Below are 25,036 nucleotides of genomic sequence, written 5' to 3' on the forward strand. Positions count from 1 at the left end.
GAAAAGAAAACCAACTAATAAACTTAGCAACGTTTTTTTCACAGCTTTAAAGCTGTTTAATTGTAATATGATTTTAAAAAGAAATAAGTGTAGTTTTTTTTACAGATGGAAAAAAGATTAAAGCTGATTAAATGAATAGTTTGTTAAGAGTTTCGCAAAGTTGTACTGGTTTTTTTTTATAAATACTTTCTCTGTTAAAAAGCTTTAAAGCTGATTAAATGCTTGTTGTTAATAATAGATTAAACGTTTTAATGAACTTTGGCTCAGCTCATTAATTATTGAAAACTTTATAAATTTTAGCAAATTTGTTTTGCTAAAAGTTCTTTATTTATAGGATTATATTTTATATGATTCTTGTTGAAGTAAAAATTAATTGATTAAAAGTTTGAATATGAACTTGCGCAAAGTTTAGATGAACTGCATTGCTGTGGTAATGTCTGCGGCACTAACCACTCGATTAGTTGCAAGTGCAACGCGAGCATGCCACAAGCCACGATGAGACAAGATGCCACTGATGCTGCTGCTTCCGTTTTACAGGACGATGGCAATGCACGATTCATGGAATGCAACGCATTTCGACGACCTTTCATTATCTCGTCGCGTGGGAGTGAGAGAGGTGGAGGAAGAGAGAGGGGAGGAGACGTGTCCCCTTGGGTGCTTTTCTTCAAGTTTATTGTTGTTTGTTGCCTTTGTCAACAGGCATTGTTGCTGTGTGTCGTCAGTGCGAAACTCTTCTTTTTTTTGTTGTTTTTTGTGTGTGTTTTTCTTTACATTTTCCTTTTGCATTTCTCATCTCGCATTTTCTTTTTTTTTGTAGTATTTGTTGTTCCTGTTTTTTTTTTGCAAATTGCGTGAGCTAGTTGCGAGACTGCGACGTCGACGTCGACGCCAGGATCAAAGGCGCTTTGCGTGGCATCTAAGTTTCGTTTCGTTTCGGTTTTTCTTTTTTGTGTCGTTTGCTTCTTTCTTTTTTTCCCTGCTGCGAGAAGTGCGTTTTTGAGTGCACTTCAACAAAAAGAAACGCAATGCAACAAAAGCCTTTGCTTACCCCCCCCAAAACTCAAACCCAAACCCCAAGTGCAGCCCCTTCTCTTTCCCTCTCTCGCTCTCTGCTTTGTAGTTTCGCCGACGCCAAGAGCATTGCCTACTTCTAGGCGCACTAAAATGCGTTTATGCATAATTTTGTAGGGTCTCCTTTTTTTTTTTTTTTTTTTCCTTTTCAGCTCTTGGCGTCGGCTTCTAATTGCAGTGCCTGCGACAAAGTTTGCGCCATAAATTATTATTAATTATTTGAGCCCACCCTCTGTGTGTGTGTGTGTGTGTTTGTATGTGTGTGTGTGTGGATGCGTGTGCTCCACATATCGATTGCATTTTGAAATAAAAAGAAAGCAACAAAAAAAATGAGAAAAAAACGCCCAAGTGGCAGCTGACGATGCCGCCAAATGCGTGCTCAAGTGTTTGTGCGAAAGAAGGCGGCATCAAACGCACACACACACACCGACACACACACACATCGACACACACACACACACACTTGGTGACATGCACTCAGAAGTGACAATGTCCCAAGTGGCGCCCTGTTAAGAGCCTACGCAATACGCCATCAAAAACGCTTCCTTCCCTTTGGCCTGGCTGCAGGGTTCAATGCAGGTCACCAACAAGTCCCACAAAACCCATGTATATAGTATAGTATAGTATAGTAACCATATACTATACAATATATCGAAGAACATATCATTAAATAGTTGATTAGAAATGCAGGCAATAGTGGGAATATTTTAGTCATTAAGTTGAAGAATAAAGTATTGAAAGTTGCCGTAATTAAGTAAATTTCTTTATTTGCTTTTTCAACACTAAGTGTTGTATAACAACACACAGCAAATAACACTAACTTTATATGCAAAAATATCAGTGTATAGTTGCTTTGGTGTTGAAATTGTTTTAATGATGGTAAAATGAAACATCACGAAACTATGGAAAGGTTTTTACTTGCTTGAGCAACACTAAGTGTTGCCTAACAACACTGTTGTTGATAATACTTTGATACTTTTAAACAGTACCATAAATAGTTTTGTATATATTTTAGTGCTGAAATTGTTCTAAGAAAATTGCTTTAAATATGTTAAATTCATTATTTGTATATACATATTTAGTATATACATATAATATATATACTATATATCCCAGAATATATTATTACATAGTTCTGAAATTCTTGAAACTAAGTTTAAGAATTAACGCATTGACTTTGGGCATTCGTAAATTACGAAAATTGTCCAAAACATCAAGTTTTCTATTTGAGTGTTGCCTAACAACACTGTTTTGTTGTCAATGCAAAAACAGCACATAATATAAATTATTGCATGTCAACTTCGCATATTTATCAGCAATGAAATTTATAATAGGAGTTCTGTTTTTTAACTTGTGGCCAACACTAAGTGTTGTCTAACAACACTGATTTGTCGACAATACTAAAGCAGCACAAATCAGTGCTCAAATTGATTTTATTATTTTGTAAATTAAGTGCTTTAGTTTTGTAAATTTTCATAGCAATAAAAATGACAGTCGAAGTTGTTTTTGTCGCACTAAGTGTTGCCTAACAACACTGTTTCATTGTCAATACTAAAGCAGCTCTTAATTACAAATAATTGAATATATATTTCTGCGCTTAAATTTGTATTACTGTTTTGTAGATTAAATATTTAAATTTCGTACATTTTCATAGCAATAAATATGAAGTGTTGTATAATAACACTGTTTTGTTAACAATACTAAAGCAGTTCATTATAGTAATTGAATATTTATTTAATAATTGTATATATTTTTAAGTGCTCAAACTTGTCTTATTATATTATGAATTAAATGCTTTAATTTCGTACTTATTCATAGCAATAAAAATGAAGTGTTGCTTAACAACACTGTTTTGTGTGGACAGTTGAGTTGACTAATCGAATTGTGCATAATTCAGTCAGAAATTGTGCAATCCAATTGGATTGGAACTCAACAGGACTTTGGTCAAACAAAACTGTGCTTTTCGCTCACTTGATTGACAGCTCGCTTCATGCCTCAATCCCTCAAGCCATCAAGCCATCAATCGTGTGGACTGATTGACAACAGACTTGTCCACGGCATGACACAGACAATTTGCAGTGTGTTGATTTCACAGCAGCGCCCTCTATGTGTGTGAGTGTGTAACTTTGGCTTTTCCTCCCCCCCTCGCTTTCCATGCAACAACAAGTTTTTAGCGCGTCTGCAATATTTGCATAAATTATTGTACAACAAACAATAAGTTGTTGTTGCCTTCCTTTTGCATTGCATTTATTTTCCAGAAAATGACGTTGTGAAAAAATGCAACAATAACTTTTAGTAGCCACTGTAGTTGTTGCTGGGCTTATGGCAGCGTATCAGTGACGGAATTCCTGGAAAAACACATAGGCAAAATGCAAGAAACAATCAACAACAACACAAAAAAAAAACCATAATAAAAGAAAAAAAAATTCAAAATAAAGCAAAAACAATTGCAGCAAGAAGATCGACAACAACAACAACAACAAGAATAAGAACGAAAAATTGTTGAGCCAAGAATATGAAACTGACAAAAAAGCCAAACGGAGACCCGAGAGCCCAGACATTCTGAAGACTTGACGACTGAGGACTGACGACAGAACTCGAACAGAAACCGAATCAAATTCAAAGAGTGCTCAGCTCAGCAATTCGTGGCGGGCGGTCTGCAAGTTCACTGGCGATAATAAGTCCCAATAAACAAATTATTCATCATAATTGTACAACAAAGTACAACTAAGCACATCGCAATATTAACAAATCAAAAAACGAAAAAATAATGGTATTGTGTATATTAAGTTGCTTTAAGCGGAATAACACAAACACAATCGCAATCGGTTACTTGGAGTTACATTTTCCAATTATTTTTTGGGCGTTATGCAACACTCAAAGTCCGAGAAAGAAGCAAAGCGAAGAGAAAGATAAGCACATCTTAAAAAAAAAATATACTTTTAAATTCGATCTTGCAAAGAAATTTTATGAAAATTTGACAACAATCAAATGTGAAGCAACCATTTTCATTTAAAGCTAAAAGTTCTTGACCAGAATTTAATATTTATTACATGCTGTCAAAAATACTGTTTTTTTTTTAAATACTATTTCTTTGCCTTTTTCTATTAGTTTTTCTTTCATTATTATTTTTTTTAAAGTACATAAGGAACTCTCTCTTATATATTATAAACTCCAGACTTTTGTGAAATCTAAATACTTTTCAACTAAAAAATACTGCTTTCAGTATTTTACCGATTAAATAGAAAAGTGATTTGGTATACAGAACAACAAAAAAAAACTTAACCATATATAAAAAGCTTTTGTTCAAAGTTTTCAATTCGAATTTAATATTTTTTTTATATTCTGCCAAAAAATACTAGAATACTTCGTTATTTTTTTTACTTTAATCTATTATATTCTTTTTTTTATAGTAAATACTTTTTCTCTGCCTTAATCTATTATATTCATTTCTTTATATCTTTTTTCGTTCATTATCGATACTCTTTGAACACATTATCTTATATTATAAATCTTCAGCCACAAAGGAAATATAAATATTTTTCAACTGAAAAATACTGCTTTCAGTATATTACTGTTATTCGGTATGCACAATCAGTTGTAGTCTACTTTATGAAAAGCGTGTGATTCAATTGAATTTCTTGTCGCCGTCTTATGTCATCCAATAAACTGCCTCAAGATGATATTGTTCTTGTCGTGGTTATTGCTTTTGTTTTGTTTTTTGTTTGTTTTTTGTTTTTTTAATGCTATCTCATGTGCAAACTGCAATTCCGTGACATGTGCCCTGTTACTCGAGCTCCATAAAATGCTCAGTATTTGTTTTTTGTTTCGATATGTTTTATTTTAATTTTTTTCGCTTGCTTCATTTTTTGTGTGGCAAAGTTCTAAAATTTCATAAATTCAACGAATTTGTCGCGCAGCCGTCAACGCTTGACTGGGAAATTCCGCAGTTTCTAATAAATGGCAAGACAGGCAGTTTCCTATGGTTGTTGCTTCTGCAGAAGCAGCGCAAAAGTTGCATGTGGCAAGACTGCCAAATACCCTATCGACTTAGAAGTGCATAACTCTTTAACGCGCTGATGAATTGTGCTGAAATTTTCAGAATATGAAGTCTAAGGTATTAGTTGGAAGTGTGAGAAAAAGAAAACTTATAAATCGAGTAATAAGAAAATTATGAGGAATATTATGAAATCAAAAATATTAAAAAAAAAAAATAAATTGAAAGTTCTTTTAGTAAGAGCTGCTTGTTATTGAGTTTATTTAGTACAAATGACATTTTATTTATTTAATAATTCTATTAAACATATTTCAACTAATTTAAAATATGTATAATATATTGTAAAGATCGAAAAATTTGCATAACTTTAAAGCGCGCTGATGAATTCTGCTGAAATATTGAGAATATCAACTCTAAGGAATTAGTTGGGAGTGTAAGAAAAAGAAAAGCTGTAGGTGGATTAATAAGAAAATAATGAGGAATATTAGAAAATCAAAAATACATAAAAAAAATGTTATTAAGGCTTTGTTATTGTTGACTTTATTTAATACAAATGATATTTTATTTTATTAATAAATATATTATACATATTTCAATTAATTTAATATATGTTTTAAGCATCTAAAGATCTTTAATAGTAAATTCGTAAAGAGTTTGCCGCTCTTTGAGCATGTGTTGTGGAGTGAGGATCGCAAACAGTTGCTGCTGCTGATGATGATGATGATGATGTTTATTATAATTGCATAAATTTATTGTCAACAGCGACGGTCACGCATGGTAACAGGAACTGCGATGTCCTTGCCATCGTTGTTGATGTCCTGACAGCCTGTGAGCTTATCATAAATAGCCAATGCGATCGATAAGTGAGAGAGCGAAAGAGAGAGAGAGAGAGAGAGGGAGAGAAGGATGTCGAAATGAAATGGGAAATATATATGCAGAAAGGAAAACGAAATTAAAAGACGCAAGACGCACGTTGCAAGTCGCATTGTCAGGAATAAAACAAAATTTAATGTGCAAACGAGAGAGAGAGAGAGGGAGAGCGTTGTGTCTGCCCCATTTCAAGTTGCATTCCTCCTCATTTGCCATTCCAGCGCGCTCTGTTGTTTCATTCAGCATTCAACATTCAACATTCACCTGCGACTTGCTTGCAACTTTGCAACTTGGTGACTTTGCGACTAACTGTCGAGAGGTTTTGTCGCTCATTCTCAACTTTTCGTCCCGCTCTGCGTTCGTCTTTCTGTCCGTCTGTCCGTCTGTCTGGCAACATTAAAAAATATGTCGATGGCATTGTGCATGCCCTGGCTGGCTGCAACTTCAACTGTTGATGCAACACACTCGCACACACTAAGACACTTGCAACAATAACAGCCATATCAAACAGCTGTGCAGACATTTTAAGCAGCTAGTCATCAAGCTGTCGCTGTCGTCGTCAGCTTTTTGGTTTGGGCCGCGTTTGTCTGCGTCTCTCTTTCAGCGTCGCTCAGCGGGTGGAGCATTGTAAGGTGCATGCAACACACTCACACACAGACAGACAGAGACAGCGACAGCGACAGTTAGACAGACAGTCTGAGTCTAGTCATAGACATATTCTTCGCCGTGTTTGGTATTTACCCAACAACCTTTGTCTGTCCAACGGTCCAACTCACTCTATTCTATTCCCCTCTCTCTCTCTCTCTATCTCTCTCTCCCAGTCCACCACTCTCTGTCTCTGTCTCGCCGTCTGGCATTTGCTTTTAACTGTCTGGCTAACTGGCTCCTTCTGATTGCGTTGCGTTGACTTGCAGCTCCTTTTATTTCATTTGCGCCTTCATTTTTGTCAGCAATGTTGCCTTCGATTCCACAGCAATCAAAGTGTGTTGATCAAACAAAAGCTTGCAAAGCTGTTGAAGCTTTATTCTAGAGCAAAGCTGTTTGAAGCTGCTTTGAACTAGTTGTCATAAAAAACATAAAAAGCTGCTGAAACTTTATTCCAGAGCAAAGATGTTTAAAGCTGCTTAGAAATACTTGCCATTAAAAGCTCTATTTTACAAGTTCATTAATCAAAAGCGCAGTTTTTGATGTGACAATTTTTAAAGTTTTACAAAAGGAGTTGAACTCTTAACTTATTTGTTGTTGTGAGCGTAACTCAATAATATTATCTGAGCTTTCACATTAATAGAAATATTTAAATCAACTACAAGTTTAGAAGTTGATTTTTCTTAGTAAGCAAAGTTGTAAAAGTAACCAGAGATTAATCTAAAGCTTAATTCATTGAACATAAGAGAGATTGGGAAAGATGAAGTTAGCTTTTATTTGTAACTGTGGTTTAAAGTTCAACTCAGCAATATTGGCTGAGCTTTTACATTAATCAACAAATTTTATGGCAACTAAAAGCAATTTCTTCTAGAGCAAAGTTGATTAAGTAACCAGAGATTAATCTAAAGCTTAGTTCATTAAACACAAAAGAGATTTAACTTCGCCCTTAAAGCTGAAGTTTGTATTTTTTGTTGCTACAATAGCTGTAAGCTAAACAACATTGATTAGTCGATGGTATTATTCCAAATTTTATAGCAATTAGATCACATAAAAACTTATAAGTTGCTGATTAAGTAAAAATTGATTTATGTAAAAATTATTCTTTAGGGTAAGTGAATATTTGTATTAATGTGCTTTGACACAAGCTTTAATCGTGTTTTAAGAAGTGACTGCTTTAAGCTTAAAGTTGCTTTTGCTTTAAGTTGAGCAAAGTTTGAATATGTGAGTGTGTGTGTATGCAAATGAATAGTATTCAAGCGATTCACTTGCTGGCTGTTGTTAACAAGTTTTTGCTAAAGCTTTCAGGATATCGCTTGCCGTGAACTTGAACTTGTTGCCCAGACAAAGTCACAGACAGACAAAGCATAGAGAGAGAGAAGGAGCAAGAGAGAGAGAGAGAGAGAGAGAGGGGAAAGAGGGAGAGGGAAGGAAAAGGGGTTGAGGCACTGACATTGAGGCAACCTACTTATGAGGCAAAGTAAAAGTTTTTCAATGTCAGAGCGCAACTTTTAGATGCCGCACATGATGCTGTAGATATATAACATAGAGTTGATAGAGTGCGATGATGATGCTGCCGCTGCCGCTGCGTGCCACATGCCACAGCGTTGCAAGTTGATTAAAATATGCTGCTTATATATGTATGTGTGATGACGTCAGCTGCCGCTAAACTTGGCGAACAATTTGGTGAGTGAGTGTGTGAGAGAGCTTATAATTCAACTGTTGACATTGTCGCTATGACTTTTCAACGTCATAATTAAGCGTGCCACATGTTGCAGCAGCACCAGCAGCAACAACAATGCAACAAAACTTTCCATGCATGTGCTCTCCCTCTCTCCTTCATCTATCTCCATCTCGCTCGCTCTCTGTCTCGTCTCGCGTTGCACTTGTGTGTTGCAGGGCACTTGAAGGCAGCCGCAGACAGTTGCCAGACTTTTTGAGACAGACAACAACAAGAACAACAACCAGAAGAAGAAGAAGAAGAACAACGGTTAAAACATTCACTGACTTTGGCATTGGCAAAAGCTCGCCTTGTTCTCATTCTCATTCTCTTTCTCCTTCCTTCCTTGTGTTTGCTGTTGGTTCCTCTTCCTCTTCTTCTTCTTGTTCGGCAACTAAATTTGCGCTTGGTAATTAAAATAGTGAAAGTTTCACGTCAAATTGCTGTGCAATCGCTCTGTCTCGCTCGCTCTCTCTCTCTCTTTCTATGTTAGTTTGTCATAGCCTACATTTGAGCTTTTTGTTTTGCGCAAAAGTTTTGTTTACCGTTTTGTTGTTCACTGTGCAGTGTGACCATATGTTGCCTCAAGGTTGCATTCTTTGCATTCGCATCGAAAGCAATAACAATTCCAGTTGAAAGTAAAAGCAAACAAATTGCTAATGAATTAAGGAGATTGTTGCTCTCTTTTTTTTTTGTTATTTTCTGCACACAATTAGCACAATAATTAAGCTGACGAATGAGTCAAAGAACTGTTTGTTAGATCATGTTGGAATACTCTGACACTTGAAAGTTATCTGCCAGTTAAAAGTTATCATTATGTTGAGAGTTTGTTCTCGTTAGTATAATAAATATGAAAATTAGAATAAAGTAGCACAAACAAATTAGAAAATTGTACACACAGAAAATGAGTGCATTGAGTGGAATGTTTAGTCCTTAGGCAAAAAGGATTTATTTAACCAAAGAGTCATCTAAAAGTGCTTTCGCATATATTTTTGGTAGCGTTGAGAAACAAATAAATTTATAGAAAAATACTTTTAGTAGGTAATGCTACTATTATAAATAAATAAACACAAATAATCCTTGAAATTTATATTTAATGATAAAATATAATTAAACATTAAAACAAATTTAATAAATAAACCCTAAAAATATAAATAAAATGTATGAAATAAGTAAGATGAATGACATAAATAAAAAAAAATTAATTATATAAATTTAAAAAAAAAAATAAATAAAAAAATTAATTATATAAATTAAAAAAAAAATAAATAAAAAAAATTAAGTAAAGAAAAAAAAACAAAGGATATAAAATAATTAAAATTAAAAAATAAAATAAAATAAATAAATAAAAATAAAAAATAAAATAAAATAAAATAAAATAAAATAAAATAAAACAAAACTAAATAAAATAAAATAAATAAATAAAATAAAAATAATAAATAAGAAAAAAAACAAAACAAATAAAAAAAAAATTGAATAAATAATTTGTATGTTAAATTTGATGTTTTCTTCATGTAAAAAATTGAAAATAGATTTTATATCTAGCGGTATTCTATTCTGTGTGTTTTTGTTGTTGTGAAATAATAATAAAATTAATGTGTCTATATAAGTCCAACTTTAATATGTAATTAAGAGTTGCTTTAAAACTCGATATAGAGAGAAGTGTTAGAAAAATGTTTTATAAAAACATAAATATATTTCATTATAATCAACTATGAAATCAGTTAACTAATTGAGTAATTCTTTCCTTGATTATTTGCAGCATATTCTTCAAAATTCTAAATTTCAACGAAGAAGAAAGCGTGTAAAACTTAAAGAAACCCATACTCGAAATCTCGGCGTATCGAAAAGCGAATCAGCGGAAAGCTTGACGACGACAACAACAACAACAACAACAAGAAGACGAAGACAACAGAAGAAGGAATCAAACACGCTACAACTCTGGCAGCGCTCTCTGGCTATTGAAAAATTGCAACTCTCTCATTTACTTACACAAACACACACACACACACATGCACACACACTCTCTCTCTCAGAAAGAAAACTTGTCGAAATATTTGCAACCAACTGGACCAATTCAATTTTTATCGATAACAACGTAAAAATCTAAAAGAACACGACGAAGAAGAAGCGGATACGGATACGGAAAGCAAAAAGAAGCTGAAAATGTTTACAAATTGAACAATTTCTTTCACAAAATAACAAAACAAAACAAAAAAGAAAATCTCTTGAGCTCGAAACGTGGCAAAAAAAAAACAAAACAAAAAACAAAACTCAAAACTTTCAAACTCAAAAAGCGAACAAGAAAATTACGGTTATTTTTCGGACTTAACAGTGTTGTAAAACGCTCGCAGCAACAATTTTCGGTGTGCAAAATCAAAGTGTTAAAAAAAAACTAATTTTGAACATAAATTTGCGAAATAAAGAACATTCAAAATTGAATAAATAAAAACTGCTGCTGCAAGAAGAAACCACAAGCAACATCCAGAGCAACAACAACAACAACAACAAGAACAGCTACAATATTACTAATAATAACAACAACAATTACAACAATTATAACAACAACTATCAGACCCACGACGCAGAAGACGACCCCGAACAAGAATCACAAATCAATTGAAAATTGCAACTTATGGATTGCTGGACGGGTAACGCCCGACTGGCGAGTGTTTTAGTTTAAGGTAAGTTACTCAATTAATTTCACTTATAATTCATATACAATCTTTAACAAATGTGATGAACTGAGTCGAAAGCAGAGTGAATATGTGAATAATCTCCGATTTTGTTAAATCAAGTATAGAAATGTTTCATAATCCCGCAATTCTTAAGTTACAGTTTACACATGGTATTTCTTTCTTAAAGTATTCAGTATATAATATACTAAATAGTATATACTACATACTGTATTTTAAGGTTTTACTCTCTGGGTTTATTGTTTGCTTTATTTGTCTAAAGCAGTGTTAATATTTGAGTATTCAGTATAAAATATACTACATGGTATTCAGTATAAAATATACTGCATAGTATTCAGTATAAAATATACTACATAGTAAGTTCTAGGGACTTACTTTCTGCTTCATTTGCAGAGAGCAGAGCCAATATTTAAATAATCCTCAATTTTCTTAAACCAAGGAACAAATTCGAATCAAAAGTATTTCTTTCTTAAAGTATTCAGTATAAAATATACTACATAGTATATACTACATACTGTATTTTAAAGTTTTACTCTCTGGGTTTATTGTTTGCTTTATTTGTCTAAAGCAGTGTTAATATTTGAGTATTCAGTATAAAATATACTACATGGTATTCAGTATAAAATATACTTTTATACTGTATTCAGTATAAAATATACTAAATAGTATATTTTAAGGTTTTACTCTCTGAGTTTACTGTATGCATTATTTGTCTAAAGCAGTGTCAATATTTGAGTATTCAGTATAAAATATACTACATAGTAGGCTTTAGTGCTTTACTCTCTAAGTCTACTCTCTGCTTCATTTACCAAAAGCAGAACCAATATTTAAATAATCCTCGATTTTCTTCAACTAAGGAACGAATTCGAGGCAAAAGTATTAGACCTCATGGTATTAGTTTCTTTAAGTATTCAATATAAAATATACTAGATAGTATTCTTTAGGGTTTTACTCACTGAGATTACTCCCTGCTGCGAAAGCAGAGCCAATATCTGCATAATCCCCGATTTAAACCAAGTATTAAAATGCGAGTGTAAAATTTAATACCATATTGTATTTTTTCAGTATAAAATATACTACTTAGTATAAATTGAGGTTTTCCCTTCTGTTTCATTTGTGTGATTGTGATTTTAAATTTCAAGTGAATTTCGTTTTAAGAAGTTTTGCTGTTTCTTTAATGAAATTGTGTATTAAATATCAACATTGAAAGTCCTTCAACTATACCATGATTCTTTTATATATTTATATTTATTTATATTTATATATTTTCAAATATTTTTTCAATAAATTGCAAAATATTTCTCTTTAATTCCAACAAACTGCTGAGAATATGTGTGTTAGTAATAAATTTAAATTCAAAAGTTTACAATCGAGACTTTAACTTTCAAATTGCATTTAAATACATTATAGATCTCAAATAGATACTCATAATTATTTTTGAGTTACTTTCTAAAGTTGCTTGCGAATAAATTGTAATATTGTTCTTCAATCAAAGTTAAAAGTCAATACATCGTAATATTATTCTTCAATCAAAGTTGTCAGAATAATATTATTAAAATTTTAATGGAATTCTCCGAAATTCTCCAAATACTAAACTGTGTAATCTGCACTCTGTCTCTTCGAAGATTTTATAAGTCATAAACAATAAAGTATTTTATAGTTCCTATGCATACGCGTACTTAAGCCAAGGCAAAAAGTCAACGTTAGAGTGGCATTAAAAATAAAAATCGAATGGATTTCTGTTTGTTTTGTGGGCGTGTCAGCTGTCAATCACTGTCCATGTGTGTGTTGGTGTGTGTAAATGTCAGTGTTGGCAAATTTTAGATAGTGCAATTAACGCAGAAACGTTTTTTTTTTGGGGGGGCTAATTAAGGCAATTTTTGCAATTGAAATGCGAAGAAGAAAAACACACACAAATTGTATTTTCAATTAAAATTGAAACCTTCGCCATGTTGTGTGTATGAGTGTGTGTGTGTGTGTGTGTGTGTGTGTGTGTGTGTTAGTGTGTGTTTTGCCTGCCTCTTTGTGTATTTTGCTATGATTTTTGCATTCACTTCCCATTGTCAAAAAAGCAAAAAAAAAAGCAAAGCGCAGACGTCGCTCACTTCCGCTCGACGACAACAGCAATTAGTTGTTGTTGTTGTTGTTGTTGTTGTTGTTGTTGTTGCTTGAGTTGTTGTTGTTGTTGTTGTCATGCATTTTGGGCTCGGTCTAAGCCAATCCGTTCCGATACGATCCGTTTCTGGCGCTGACCTTGGCCTTCAGATTCTTTTTTTTGCTCGCTCTCTATTTTTTATTTTTTTTGCTTCTTTTCGAATTTTTGTATTTGTTTGTTTGTCTTGTTTTGTTTGTTTGTTTGTTTGCTGTTGTTGCTGCTGCTGTGGTTTCTCTTTGGGCATTTTTCCCAGGCGCCAAATGCGTTGGCTCATTAATAAAACGTTAACACCGTTAAATTGCAGACGGCAAAAATTAACGCCTAATTGATGAAATGGCAAAAGACAAATAAAGAAAGCAAACACAGAGGGGAACAAAAAGGGTTATTACTATTGATTGAAAAGCACGGAGAAGTAACTGCAATGACTGCAGCTTCCACCAGCAACAACAACAACTGCAACTGCAACAACAACAACAACAAAACAGTTGCAATTTATGCGCAGCGTGACAAATCAATTTTACTTGAGTCATTTTTAGAGAGTTTTGCCATCGCTTTTCTACGTTGCTGTTGACAAGCAAAGTTGTTGCGTGATCAGCTCAGCTCAGCTCAGGTTCAACTCAACTCAGTTCAGTTGAGTTGTGGACAGAGTGAGAGGTGGGGGGAAGTAGGTTGGAGATTTCGCACGCTCGCTTCGAAGCGAAGCCGTTATCATCAGCATAAATATGTGACATTTACGAGTAATGGCAAATGACGTTGCCACAACAACAACAACAAAGTACAGACAACATTAGCAAATAGTTTTCATATTACAGTTGCAGTTGAAAGGTTGCAAGTTTCGCTGTCGCTGCTGCATCGATTGCCACGCTTGCTCTTTTTTTTTTTTGTTTGTTGCCTCAAGATCGTGCCGCATTGAATTGAAAGCTGCTTTTTGAACTTGCCACAAGTTGCCAGCCAGTTAACAGCTTTAAACTTTGCTTGAAAAGCTCAATAAAGCTTAAAGAAACATAAAGCATTATTAATTTTAATTCAAATATTTAACATTTACATTTTATTTTTAAATTAAACAACTTTAACTTTGCTTCAAAAGCTCAACTAAGATAAAAGAAAAATAAAACCTTATTAATTTTAATTCAAGCTTTTTAAAATGTACACAATTAACATCTTATTTTAAAAGTTAACAACTTTAAGCTTTGCTCGAAAAGCTCAAAAAAAACTTTAAAGAAATAAAAACTAATATGAATTTAAATTCAAATATTTAACATTTACAACTTTAACTTTGCTTCAAAAGCGCAACTAAGATAAAAGAAAAATAAAACATTATTAATTTTAATTCAAATATTTGAAAACTTACAAAATTCACATCTTATTTTCAATGTTAAATTTTATTTCTATACCATTTTTTTAATTCGAAATTCATTTCGTAAATATTTTCATTAATAGATAGCTTTATTTATTTTGAGAGATATAAAATTGATTGATTGTAATCAGCTTTGAATGTTGAAAGCGCCTGAAATCGAGCTTTTGGCCCAAAAGACAAGGCTGCAATTAATTACGCCAAAAGTTAGCATTGATCTCAGATCTCTTGCGACAATCTTGGCGAAACTTCGCATAGCAAACATAACTCACCAAAACTTGAGGTTAAATCAGTGAACTCTAGACAGAGAGAGAGAGAGAGAGAGAAATGAAGAAACAACAAGTAAGAAAGTTACAGTCGAGTGTGCTCGACTGTGAGATACCCGCTACCCATTTTTAATAAGCGCAAAATATTGCGGTCTTATTTTCAAAATATACCAAAAAATACTAAAAAAATACTAAAAATATACCAAATGGTATATTTGGTATATCAATATAGTACCGTATTCAAAATATACCATAGACGGCTCAATATACCAGATTGTCAGCCAAAGCAACTCAGACCCTAGTAAGTAGGCGTTTTTGCCCATACAAAAGTATTTCTTTAAAAACTTCGACAATTTTTATCTGATCGCAACCAAATTTTCAGGAATCATAACTATTATAGTAATTATTGTATATACCAAAATTCGCAACTCTAGCTTTAAAATTATGCTTGTTATTCGATTTGCGAGGGCGGAAGTGGGCGTGGCAAAAATTTGAAACAAACTTGATCTGCGTGCAAACATAACAAATGCTGTCGAAAAAAAATTATAGCTCTATCTCTTATAGTCTCTGAGATCTAGGTGTTCATACGGACAGACGGACGGACGGACAGACGGACATGGGTAGATCGTCTCGCTGATCAAGAATATATATACTTTATAGGGTCGGATGTGCCTCGTTCTACCTGTTACATACATTTCCTGCCGGCACAAAGTTATAATACCCTTCTACCCTATGGGTAGCGGGTATAATAAACCAAGAAAATAATTGAACATAATACTTTCTGCCTAGGCGCAATCTTTTCACTGCTGCTGCTGCTGCGTGTGGGCGACGTCGTCAATCAATCGCTGCAACGCAGTCGGTGAAATGTGCCTTTTGAGGCTTGACGCAATCAGAGGAGAGCTCAAAGCTCAAAGCTGAGCGCTGAGCACGTTCGTTGAGCATTGCGAAAAGTGAATTGTTTTTGTGGCGCAAAATGTAATTGCCGTTAATCAACTGACGTGTGAGCTGCGTGCCATTATGAAAGGTGGCGCCTCACGCGTACTTGCGCCCACTTAAAAGGGTGTGGCAACAACAGAACAGAGATTGAACTTAACTCGGTAGTCGACTGAGAGATACCTCGCAAATATCGATTGACTCTATGCAAATATCATTAACGTTTATAATAGGTAAACAGCAGCGAGCAAATGCTATTCGTGTTATTTGCATCAAGTTGATTGGCAGCGCGTACGCGGCGTATGCGCAATATTTGCATTCAATGCGGAAGCAAAGCGTGCGAATGAATTAAAAGAGGCGAAGGGGGAGAGAAGAGAGAGAGAAAGAGTGCGAAAGTTCTTACAGCAGCTGAATGAAAGCGAAACGCAGCTGATTAAATTCAATGAATGATAAGCAAAGTGAATGAAAGAGAGAGAAAGGGAGAAAAAAACTGAATTTTAGTATGTAGTACAGAAAATTAATAAGAAATATAAGTAAATAATAAAATTTATAAGAACTCTTTGAATAATATATATTAATATAATGAAGTACAAGTATAAATGCTAAGAAATATAAGTATATAAAAAAATGTATAAGAATTCTTTAAATAATAGCAGAAGTATAAATTTGATCTAAGAAAAAAAAAAAAACAATAGAAAAGACAAGTTACAATTGAGATGAAAATACTACTTTCGTAAATTTTAAATTAAAGTAGTAAGAATAAAAATAAAAGAGTATTGGTAGAAAGAGGAAATAAGTAGAAAAATAAAAATATTATTATGTGTAGAATAACATTTTAATGTATCATAAAGAAAGTGAAAAATAAAAATCAAAATAAATGCGAATTAAATGATAATAATATAAAAAATGTGTGTATTGGAAAGAAAACGTATTCAAGACAAAAAAAAATAGTTGAAATATTATAGACAGAAAAAGTAGGTAAAGAAATAAAACATTTCTAAATTAAAGACGGAATAAGTAGGAGAAGAAAAATATTACGAAAAAAACTTTTATGGCATCATTAATAATAAGTTGAAAGAATAAAATATGTGTGTATAGGAAAGAAAAATAGCTGAAATAAGTAGGGAAAGAAGCCAGCCTAAGTATTTGTTGTTAAAGTTTGAGTAGTTCTTAAGTTAATATTTAATAATAAATTTACAAAATGTCATTATTAGTAACTTCAAAATTACTTTAATAATACGAGTATGTACAAAATCAAGCACGTTGACACATGTCTATAAAGGAACAACTCTATGCAAATAATACTTTTAATAAGGTAACGGGAAGACAAGAACTTTATGAATTTATTACTTAATAACATCAGCATAGCTTTAGCTTTTCTCTCTCTCTCTCTCTCTCTCTCTCTCTCGCATTTCTACCGACATTTTTTCATCTCAATTTTTGCGCCTTCTTCGCTTTGTCTTGAACTTATAATAAAGTTCTTTGTCAAAAGTTAGTTGAGAATTATTTGAAGGACGCAGCAATGCAAATGCATTGTAATCGATAAGCCAGTCGAAATCGATATCGATAAAGTCAACAGAAGGGAAACTGAAATGCATATTTCAAATAAATCAAATATTGATGCACTTTTGTTGTTGTCGCAGTAGCCAAGCTTCCCCCTTCCCCATTCCATGCTTCTATTCCTTTACCTCCTCCTTCTTCTCTGCACAACTTATTTATCTACACACTCTTCAAGGTTGTGTGTGTCGTTTGCTGACAAATGCACAAAATGCATGACGCCACACGGGTGGAGAAGGGGCCAAAGAGAGTGAGAGAGAAGCGCGTGCAAAACGCAAGAAGGAAGTGATTAATAAGGCAACAACAACGGCAAAGCAAAGCAAAGCAAAGTTTTGCCGGCAGCTTAAGAGACCGCAAAGAGACCTACAAAAATGCAAATGCACTGAGAGAGAGAGCGAGAGAGTGAGCGTGCGCATGTGTTGCGGCGATATGGTAACCCTAAAAAACAACAACAAAAACACAAAAACAACAACACACAGCATTGTCAACGTATGTGTGTGTGTGTGTGTTAGTGCGTGCGTGTGTGTTATCGTTCGCATTGCAAAAACTACAAACTATAACGCAATTATATGCACTGCCTCCCCCCCTCACCAACCCTCATACGACTCATTACCCGCTCTGCTTGTGTTTGTGTTTGTGGCGCCATCTCACTCTCGCTCGCACACACACTTGCATGCGCCTTTTTCGCTTGCACCTCGAATTCGTTATTGCATTTTGCGTGCATCAATTATTGCGCATTTCTCAGTTGCGTTGTTCAATTGCTGTTGTTGTTTTTGTTGCTGCTCTTTATCTGGCAGCCGCCTTCTAATTTACACAACAACAACAATAACAACAACAAATATTGTACAATAACTAATGCATAACATTAGCTGAACATCGCTCAAAACAACAGCAGCAAAAGCAACAACAACAACAACAAAGCAGACACCCACGAACATTCACACACACACACACACACACACAACACTCACAGGCAAGCGTAAGCCAGGGCTGCACACGCATCTGAATTGTTTTTGTTTTGACTTGGAATTGAAAAGTGCATTTTTGCTTTAGATTTTTGTTGATGTGAAAGAGAAGAATTCAAGCTTTGAATCAATGGAAAACTTTTATACTACGTTAAAGTTATTAACAATATAAATCACTTTTAATATTAGACAAGATTATACAATATTATTATATTATACAATTTTAATATTATACAATATTAAACCAATAAGAAAAGAGAGAGAATTTTAAATGCTGACGTAAAATTAGTAATATTTGATGGTTCAATATGAAGAATGGAATCTAATATAAAATACAAAACTTGCTGATAAATTTAAAATACTTTTATTTAAAAAAATGAAAATTGATTTAAAGTATTTTCAGTTGTAGTATAAATATAGAAAATGATATAAGATAAAATTGAAAAAATATTAAGCAAGATTATTTAGAACAAAAAAGAAAGCTACAGTGAAGTATGCTCGACTGTGAGATACCCGCTACCCATTATGAATAAAAGCAAATCAAATTAAAATATACCACAAAAATACTAAAAATATGCCACAGATTAGTAGTACAGTACAAAATATACAGATTGTCAGTAATAACTTCAATAATTTTGTTTTCCAATTCAAAAAAATCAGTAACTTGACCAGAAATTTATTAAAAATCAACAATATTGTTATATTGAGTTGAAATTGATTTGCTTTATTTAAGCTAGTATTTGTTTTACGCAATATTCAGTGCGATATGTGAAATGAGAAGCGCTGAGAGAGGCGCAAATAAATGGCTGCGTGACACATGGCAGTGGCTGCGTTTCTAGCTAATAGCTTGAAAATAGCTAGAAAAAAAAACAACAACAGCGACAATGTTGACATGCAAGCAAGCCATGGCTGACCCAATGGCAATTAGCATTTCGGCTGACAGAGAGAGAGAGAGATAGAGAGGGAAGATGGGAGACGGAGCTGCAGCGACCAGGTGCCAATTGCAATTTATCTGATCGCTCTGGGTACAGTTGACGCCCCACAAAAAAAAACAGCAACAATGGAAATGTGGACAAACGCTTGCGTGTTGTGTTTGTATTTGTGTGTGTGTGTGTGCAATTGTGGATTAATTATAACCAAGGACTCACAAGATACAAACAAAGATACAAATGTATCTGCGCTCGTATCGTGTGCGTATCTGTGTCTCTCTGTGTGTGTGTGTGTGTGTGCAATTTCCGTTGGGCCAGAACAAGGTTAATTCAGTTAGCCATTGTTGCTGTTGCTTTAATTACGCTTAGTTACATAATCATTTCCAACTGATGATGACACACACACACAAACACACATAAATTATTTATTTATTTACTTCGCCTTCTTTTTTTGTTGTTGTTGTTGTGTGTTCGCATTATTTAATATTTAGAGCTTTGGGAAAAACGGCGCTTAAAACTTAAAACCCGTTGACAACACCCAAAGTTTGCCTAGTTTTTGCAAGAAGTAAAAGCAGGGCCCATAAAATTTCTTTCTTTCTCGCTTGTTTTATGCCATTTGATAAATCCAGCAAACGCAAAATAAAACCCTCTCGAATCCGGTTCCAAAAAAAAAAACTTTCTTGCTAAACAAGAAAACAAAAACTAACTAAAAAATGAGGAGAGAAAAAAAAATAAATTAAAATAAAATACATCAAATATAAGGGGGCTAACTAAGCATGTGTATCGTGGCTCTATGGCCAAATGCCTTTTGCCGTGTCACAGGCAAAAAAAAAAAAACGAAGAACTAAAAAAAAACATACTACAAAGAAAGAGGCACAAAAAAATGGCAAAACAGCTGCGGCAATTAGACGCTGAAATTTCACCAACAACAACAAAGCGCCGCTTGAGAACCTCGCCACAAAAACATCATCGGTCATTGCAAATTTCCCATGGCACTCCAAGAACTTTCGAAAGTTTTCTGTCTTTTCGCCTTTTTTTCGCACACAGAAAACTGCATAAATTTGGCATACATAATGAATTCTTCACCCTCTCTCTATCCCTTTGGTGCGTGAAAAATGATGGCAAACATTTGTTGGAGATGCACAAAATCGATCACGGAAGATCGCAAAGCATTTGCCAACACGATTATCATCAATAATCGATCTAATTGCATTGTGAATGCGAAAAAATCGATTGTTGTCCATATATCGGTAATACTATCGTGCAATGCAATAAAAATTATTAATTCGATTAATCGGAAATACTATCGATGCAATGCAAGCAAAAGTTATTAATCGATGCATTGACAATACTATCGATATAATGCAAACACAAATTATTAATCGATGTATCGGCAATACTATTGATGATATGTAAAGATATTAATCGATGTATCGTCCATACTATCGATTATATGTAAAGATATTAATCAATGTATCGGCAATACTATCAATACAATGCAAGCAAAAGCTATTAATAAATTTATCGTCAATATTATCGATATAATGCAAACACAAATTATTAATCGAAGTATCGACAATACTATCGATACTATTGCAGACTAATTTTCCAGTTCTATGGAATGTTTTAGATAATTTCGATTGTTTGGATCAACAACAAGTAATTATGCCTTGTATATTTATCCCCATTGAATATCCAGCAACTTCGCAAAGTCAATAGTTATCGATAACTAACAATATGCAGCATCGATCAATAAGTGAAGCTATGAATGCGTGTTTAAAAAGAAAAAGATAGAAAAATCGAATTGATTCATTCTAAAATATGTTTTGAAAGAGCTGTTGAAATCGCCAAGTTCTTGATATACAAAATTCAATTATTAGCATAGGCGATAATAAAGTCATTAATATAGTAATTATATAAATGGTGTATCATAGCGATAAATTCATTTAGTAGAACACAATGAAACAAACATAAATTGTAACGGAATAAAATTGTATTTTGAAATTTAATAGTGATAAATTTATAGCAGAAAAGAATAAATTAAAATAAAGGATCAATTTAATAAATTAAACTAAAGTTGCGCCTTTTTTTTGGCAAAATCTCTATTTAAAGATTTTGCAAAAAGAAATTCCATATAAATTTGATATCAGGCAATCTTTTGGTTACAATTTCGAGGCCTTTGACCGTGAAAGCAGAAGAAACTACATATGTGTGTGTGTGTGTGTGTGTGTCTATGTAGGTAGCATGATGTTCTATGCCTATGCCTATGGCAAATTGTGCCCGAAAACTATCAAAATAGAGAAGAAAAAAATATATTCGCGAGTCTATTGAACTTTGTGTTACAACAACAACAACAACGGCAACAACATTGCCAAAATGGTTTTGCGCAAACGCAGAAAAGAAACACAGAGCAAACGCAAAAAAGTTCATTGAACCCCGCAGGCAAAGGCCCAATCTAGCTACTGTTGTTGTAGTTGCTCGTTTTGCTAGAAAGATCAACGACACGCACAAAAAAAAAAGTAAAAACAACAACACATCACACAACATAATCATACTCATAGGCCCGACGACGCACGACGCACGCACAAAAGTCAACGAACTGTCGACGTTCGCAGTCGTCTTTTATATGTATTTGCGCAGAGAACGAACAAACACACACACAGAGAAAGAAAAAGTGCGTGAGCCACGCGTCAAACAACAGCAACAACAACAAAGAGCCGCGCACGCATAACAACAAAAGCAAGAGCCGAAAACAAAAAAAATTCGCAAAGATCGCGCACGCACAGCGACGACAGCAGCAATCGCACACATTCACACACACACGCACACACACACAGAAGCTAGTATACGCACAGCGCAAAAATGAGGCCGGCCCCAAAACCTACAAAACAAAAATGTTGCCAAAATTCACTCTCTCTCATTTGTTGTGCTCTCTTTATCGTCGCTCGCACACGCACACGCACAATTTGCAAATGCGCTCTCTCAACATTACGTTTATCTGCGTTCGTTCAAAGTCAAGTTGAAGAGCACAATTGATCATGGCCATCTCGCTTGCTCTCCCTCTCTTTGTGCGTGCGTGTGTGTGTGATCACACATTTATTTGCCGAATTTGCGAATTCTCTTTTGCAGCCGAGCAGCGCTGTCGCTGTTGCTATTGTCGCTATCGTCGCTTACGCAACTCGCATGTTTGCCAAACATATGTGTGGCCCCAAAAAGCGACCGAAAATTAGCGGCAGCAAATAAATATTATTAGCAGCAAAACGACTGCGAGATACTCTCTACATATTTGATTTATTTCTAGTATTTCGAGTAGATAATAGCACGAAAAGTTTTCGACTACATTTTGTGTTTTTATCTGAGTGAAGGCAGCGAAAAGAGTTTTTCTGCGGTTGCCTTGCACTTGACTACGTGCATTGCTTAGCATGTGTGCGTGTGTGTGTGAGTGTGCGAGAATGTTATCACACAATATGTGTATGTATGTGGCTGTCCCCCTCGCACTTCCCACTTCCCGCTTCACACTTGAAGCCAAAGGCACGTACGCAACTTGCGCTGCATGCCATTAGAAAGAAAAAGAGCAAGAGCAAAAATACAAAAAAAAAATAAAGCAAAATAAGTAAATAAATATACTTCTATATATAATGAATAATTATGGAAACATAAAAACGGGCAAACAACACACGCAAACAACATTGCGACGTCTGAAAATAAAAAATGCATTTTGAATGTAAGCTCGTTAAATTTCGCGTCGAACAAATAAAACTGAAAACATGCAACAGGAAAATTATGCAAAACGCAAAAAAAGCAAAACACAAACATAGTGCTTATATATGTATGATTGTATGTATATATGTATGAGTTTGTTCTGATCTAATATGTGTATTCATAAGACTTGTTTGCTTTTATGACAATGCAATTTTAATTCCGCATTCAGTTCTAGAAGTGATCATATTAGCACTTGCTAAACTTTGTTGGATGGCTAATAAGAAGGCTAATAATAGAATATTTAGTTTATTTCTGATTCTTGATTAAATTATCAATGTGATTATAACGTTTCTGAAACTATAATAACGATATATGAATATACTATATTACTATACTAAATACTGAAACTCTAATACATATGTACAATTATACTATGTTCTACTGTACTAAATACTGTAAAATATAATATATTAATATACTAATCTAATATAGTATCATGATACACCATTACTATATAAGATTTCGGAATCTATAGTGACTATATATGAAACACTATTTTCAGAAACTATAATAATACTATACATACTATATTAATATACTAAATACTTTATCATGATACTATACGTTAATATACATAAAATTAAATTTTTTTTTTTGGATATCTTTCATATTTCTCAAACTTTTACTAAAACATATTTTGTTGAATAGATCATGTTTTATAAAACTTTTAAGAGCTTTCTTTAGCTGTAACACTATATACATATATAGTATAATAGTATATTCTATATATAGATATATTTCTAATATATTAATACTTTATTCAAGATTATTTCATTTTAATGTCAAATTTTTCTAACTAAATAATGTATGAATTATTTTTCATTATAAATTTCTAGATATATTTGAAATTTTCAAAAATTTCATTAATTCAAACACTTAATAATTAATTGTTCTATAGATTAGATAAATGATTAAACTTTTAAATGCAATCTTAACTTTATAACTTATTTATTCAGTTGATAATTATCAAGCATTTAAGAGCATAACAACTCTATAGCATTTATTTACAATATATGATAATACTATAATACTTGTGACTTTTTTATAAGTCTTCTATAACATATTTACAAAATATACTTTATTACTTTGGTATTTTTTAGAAGTCTTCTTGCTCTACTAACTCTAAAATTTCTTGCATTCTGAACTCTATAACATTTATTTACAAGAAATACTATAATAATTGTGATTTTTTTTAAAAGAGTCTAAAAGATTTCTTTACTTTATTTTTTGGGGTTTTTAATAAGTCTTCTTATCATATAAGAAACATTTTTGTAATATAAGGAACATTTTTCTTACTTTCTTTTTCTTTTTTTTTTATAATATAAGGAACATTTTGAAAGTCTTCTTGCTCTACTAACTCTATAATTTCTTGCGTTCTCTATAAGAAATACTCTATAAGAAATACTATAATAATTGTGATTTTTTTATAAGAGTCTAAAACATTTATTTACTTTGTTTTTTGGGGTTTTTAATAAGTCTTCTTATTCTATAGGAAATACTATATAACTTGGAACATTTTTTGAAGTCTTCTTGCTCTACTAACCCTGTTGATCATTTTAATAGTCCGTTTTTATTTCATTTTGCCAACTACAAAGTTCAAATGATTTGCTAAAAATGATCTTATCGCGCTCTCTCTCTCTCACTCTCTCACTCTCTCTCTCTTTGTATTCGCTTCTCTTGGGAACCCTTTGGAAGAATTGACTTTTAATAACATGTTTAAGCATATGCGTAGTTAATGCTTAGCGATAAGCTCAGCGAATGTCGTCATCATCGACGTTTGGGTTACATGGCTGACTGTTGATCACTGATCACTGATCGCTGACCTATTAACAGCGTCGATCTTTGGCCAATAATCTTAGGCACATATTGATTGCAGCTGTCCGAAAATTTATTGGCCAAGCTGCGAGTAATTTGTCTTGTGTCGAACCTTTTGAACTGCAGTCGAAGCGCCGCCATTAATCAATGCCAAATAATGCAGCCGTCGATAGAGATGGCAAAGTGTATTCCCTCCGTCTTGGCATCACTAGCGAAACTAACGAAACACTTCCGCCAACTGCGTGCTGCGTGTGGGAGAGAGACAGCAACAGAGAGGAGAGCAGCTGTTGATACGTTTAGTTTG

At 33.5% G+C, this 25,036-nt stretch overlaps 1 protein-coding gene across 4 annotated transcripts in view; it reads left to right on the forward strand.

The window, feature by feature from the left end:
* Positions 1-25,036, forward strand: part of LOC117577893 (pneumococcal serine-rich repeat protein) — a 207,837-nt gene that overhangs the window by 24,764 nt on the left and 158,037 nt on the right. For all 4 annotated transcript variants that reach the window (XM_052007775.1, XM_052007850.1, XM_034262875.2 and 1 more), the window contains one exon: positions 10,063-10,984. The gene's annotated coding sequence lies outside the window, so the exon portion shown is untranslated. The remainder of the gene's footprint in view (positions 1-10,062; positions 10,985-25,036) is intronic.

The sequence above is a fragment of the Drosophila albomicans genome, chromosome X (genome assembly GCF_009650485.2).
Source record: "Drosophila albomicans strain 15112-1751.03 chromosome X, ASM965048v2, whole genome shotgun sequence".
Taxonomy (NCBI): Eukaryota; Metazoa; Arthropoda; class Insecta; order Diptera; family Drosophilidae; genus Drosophila; species Drosophila albomicans.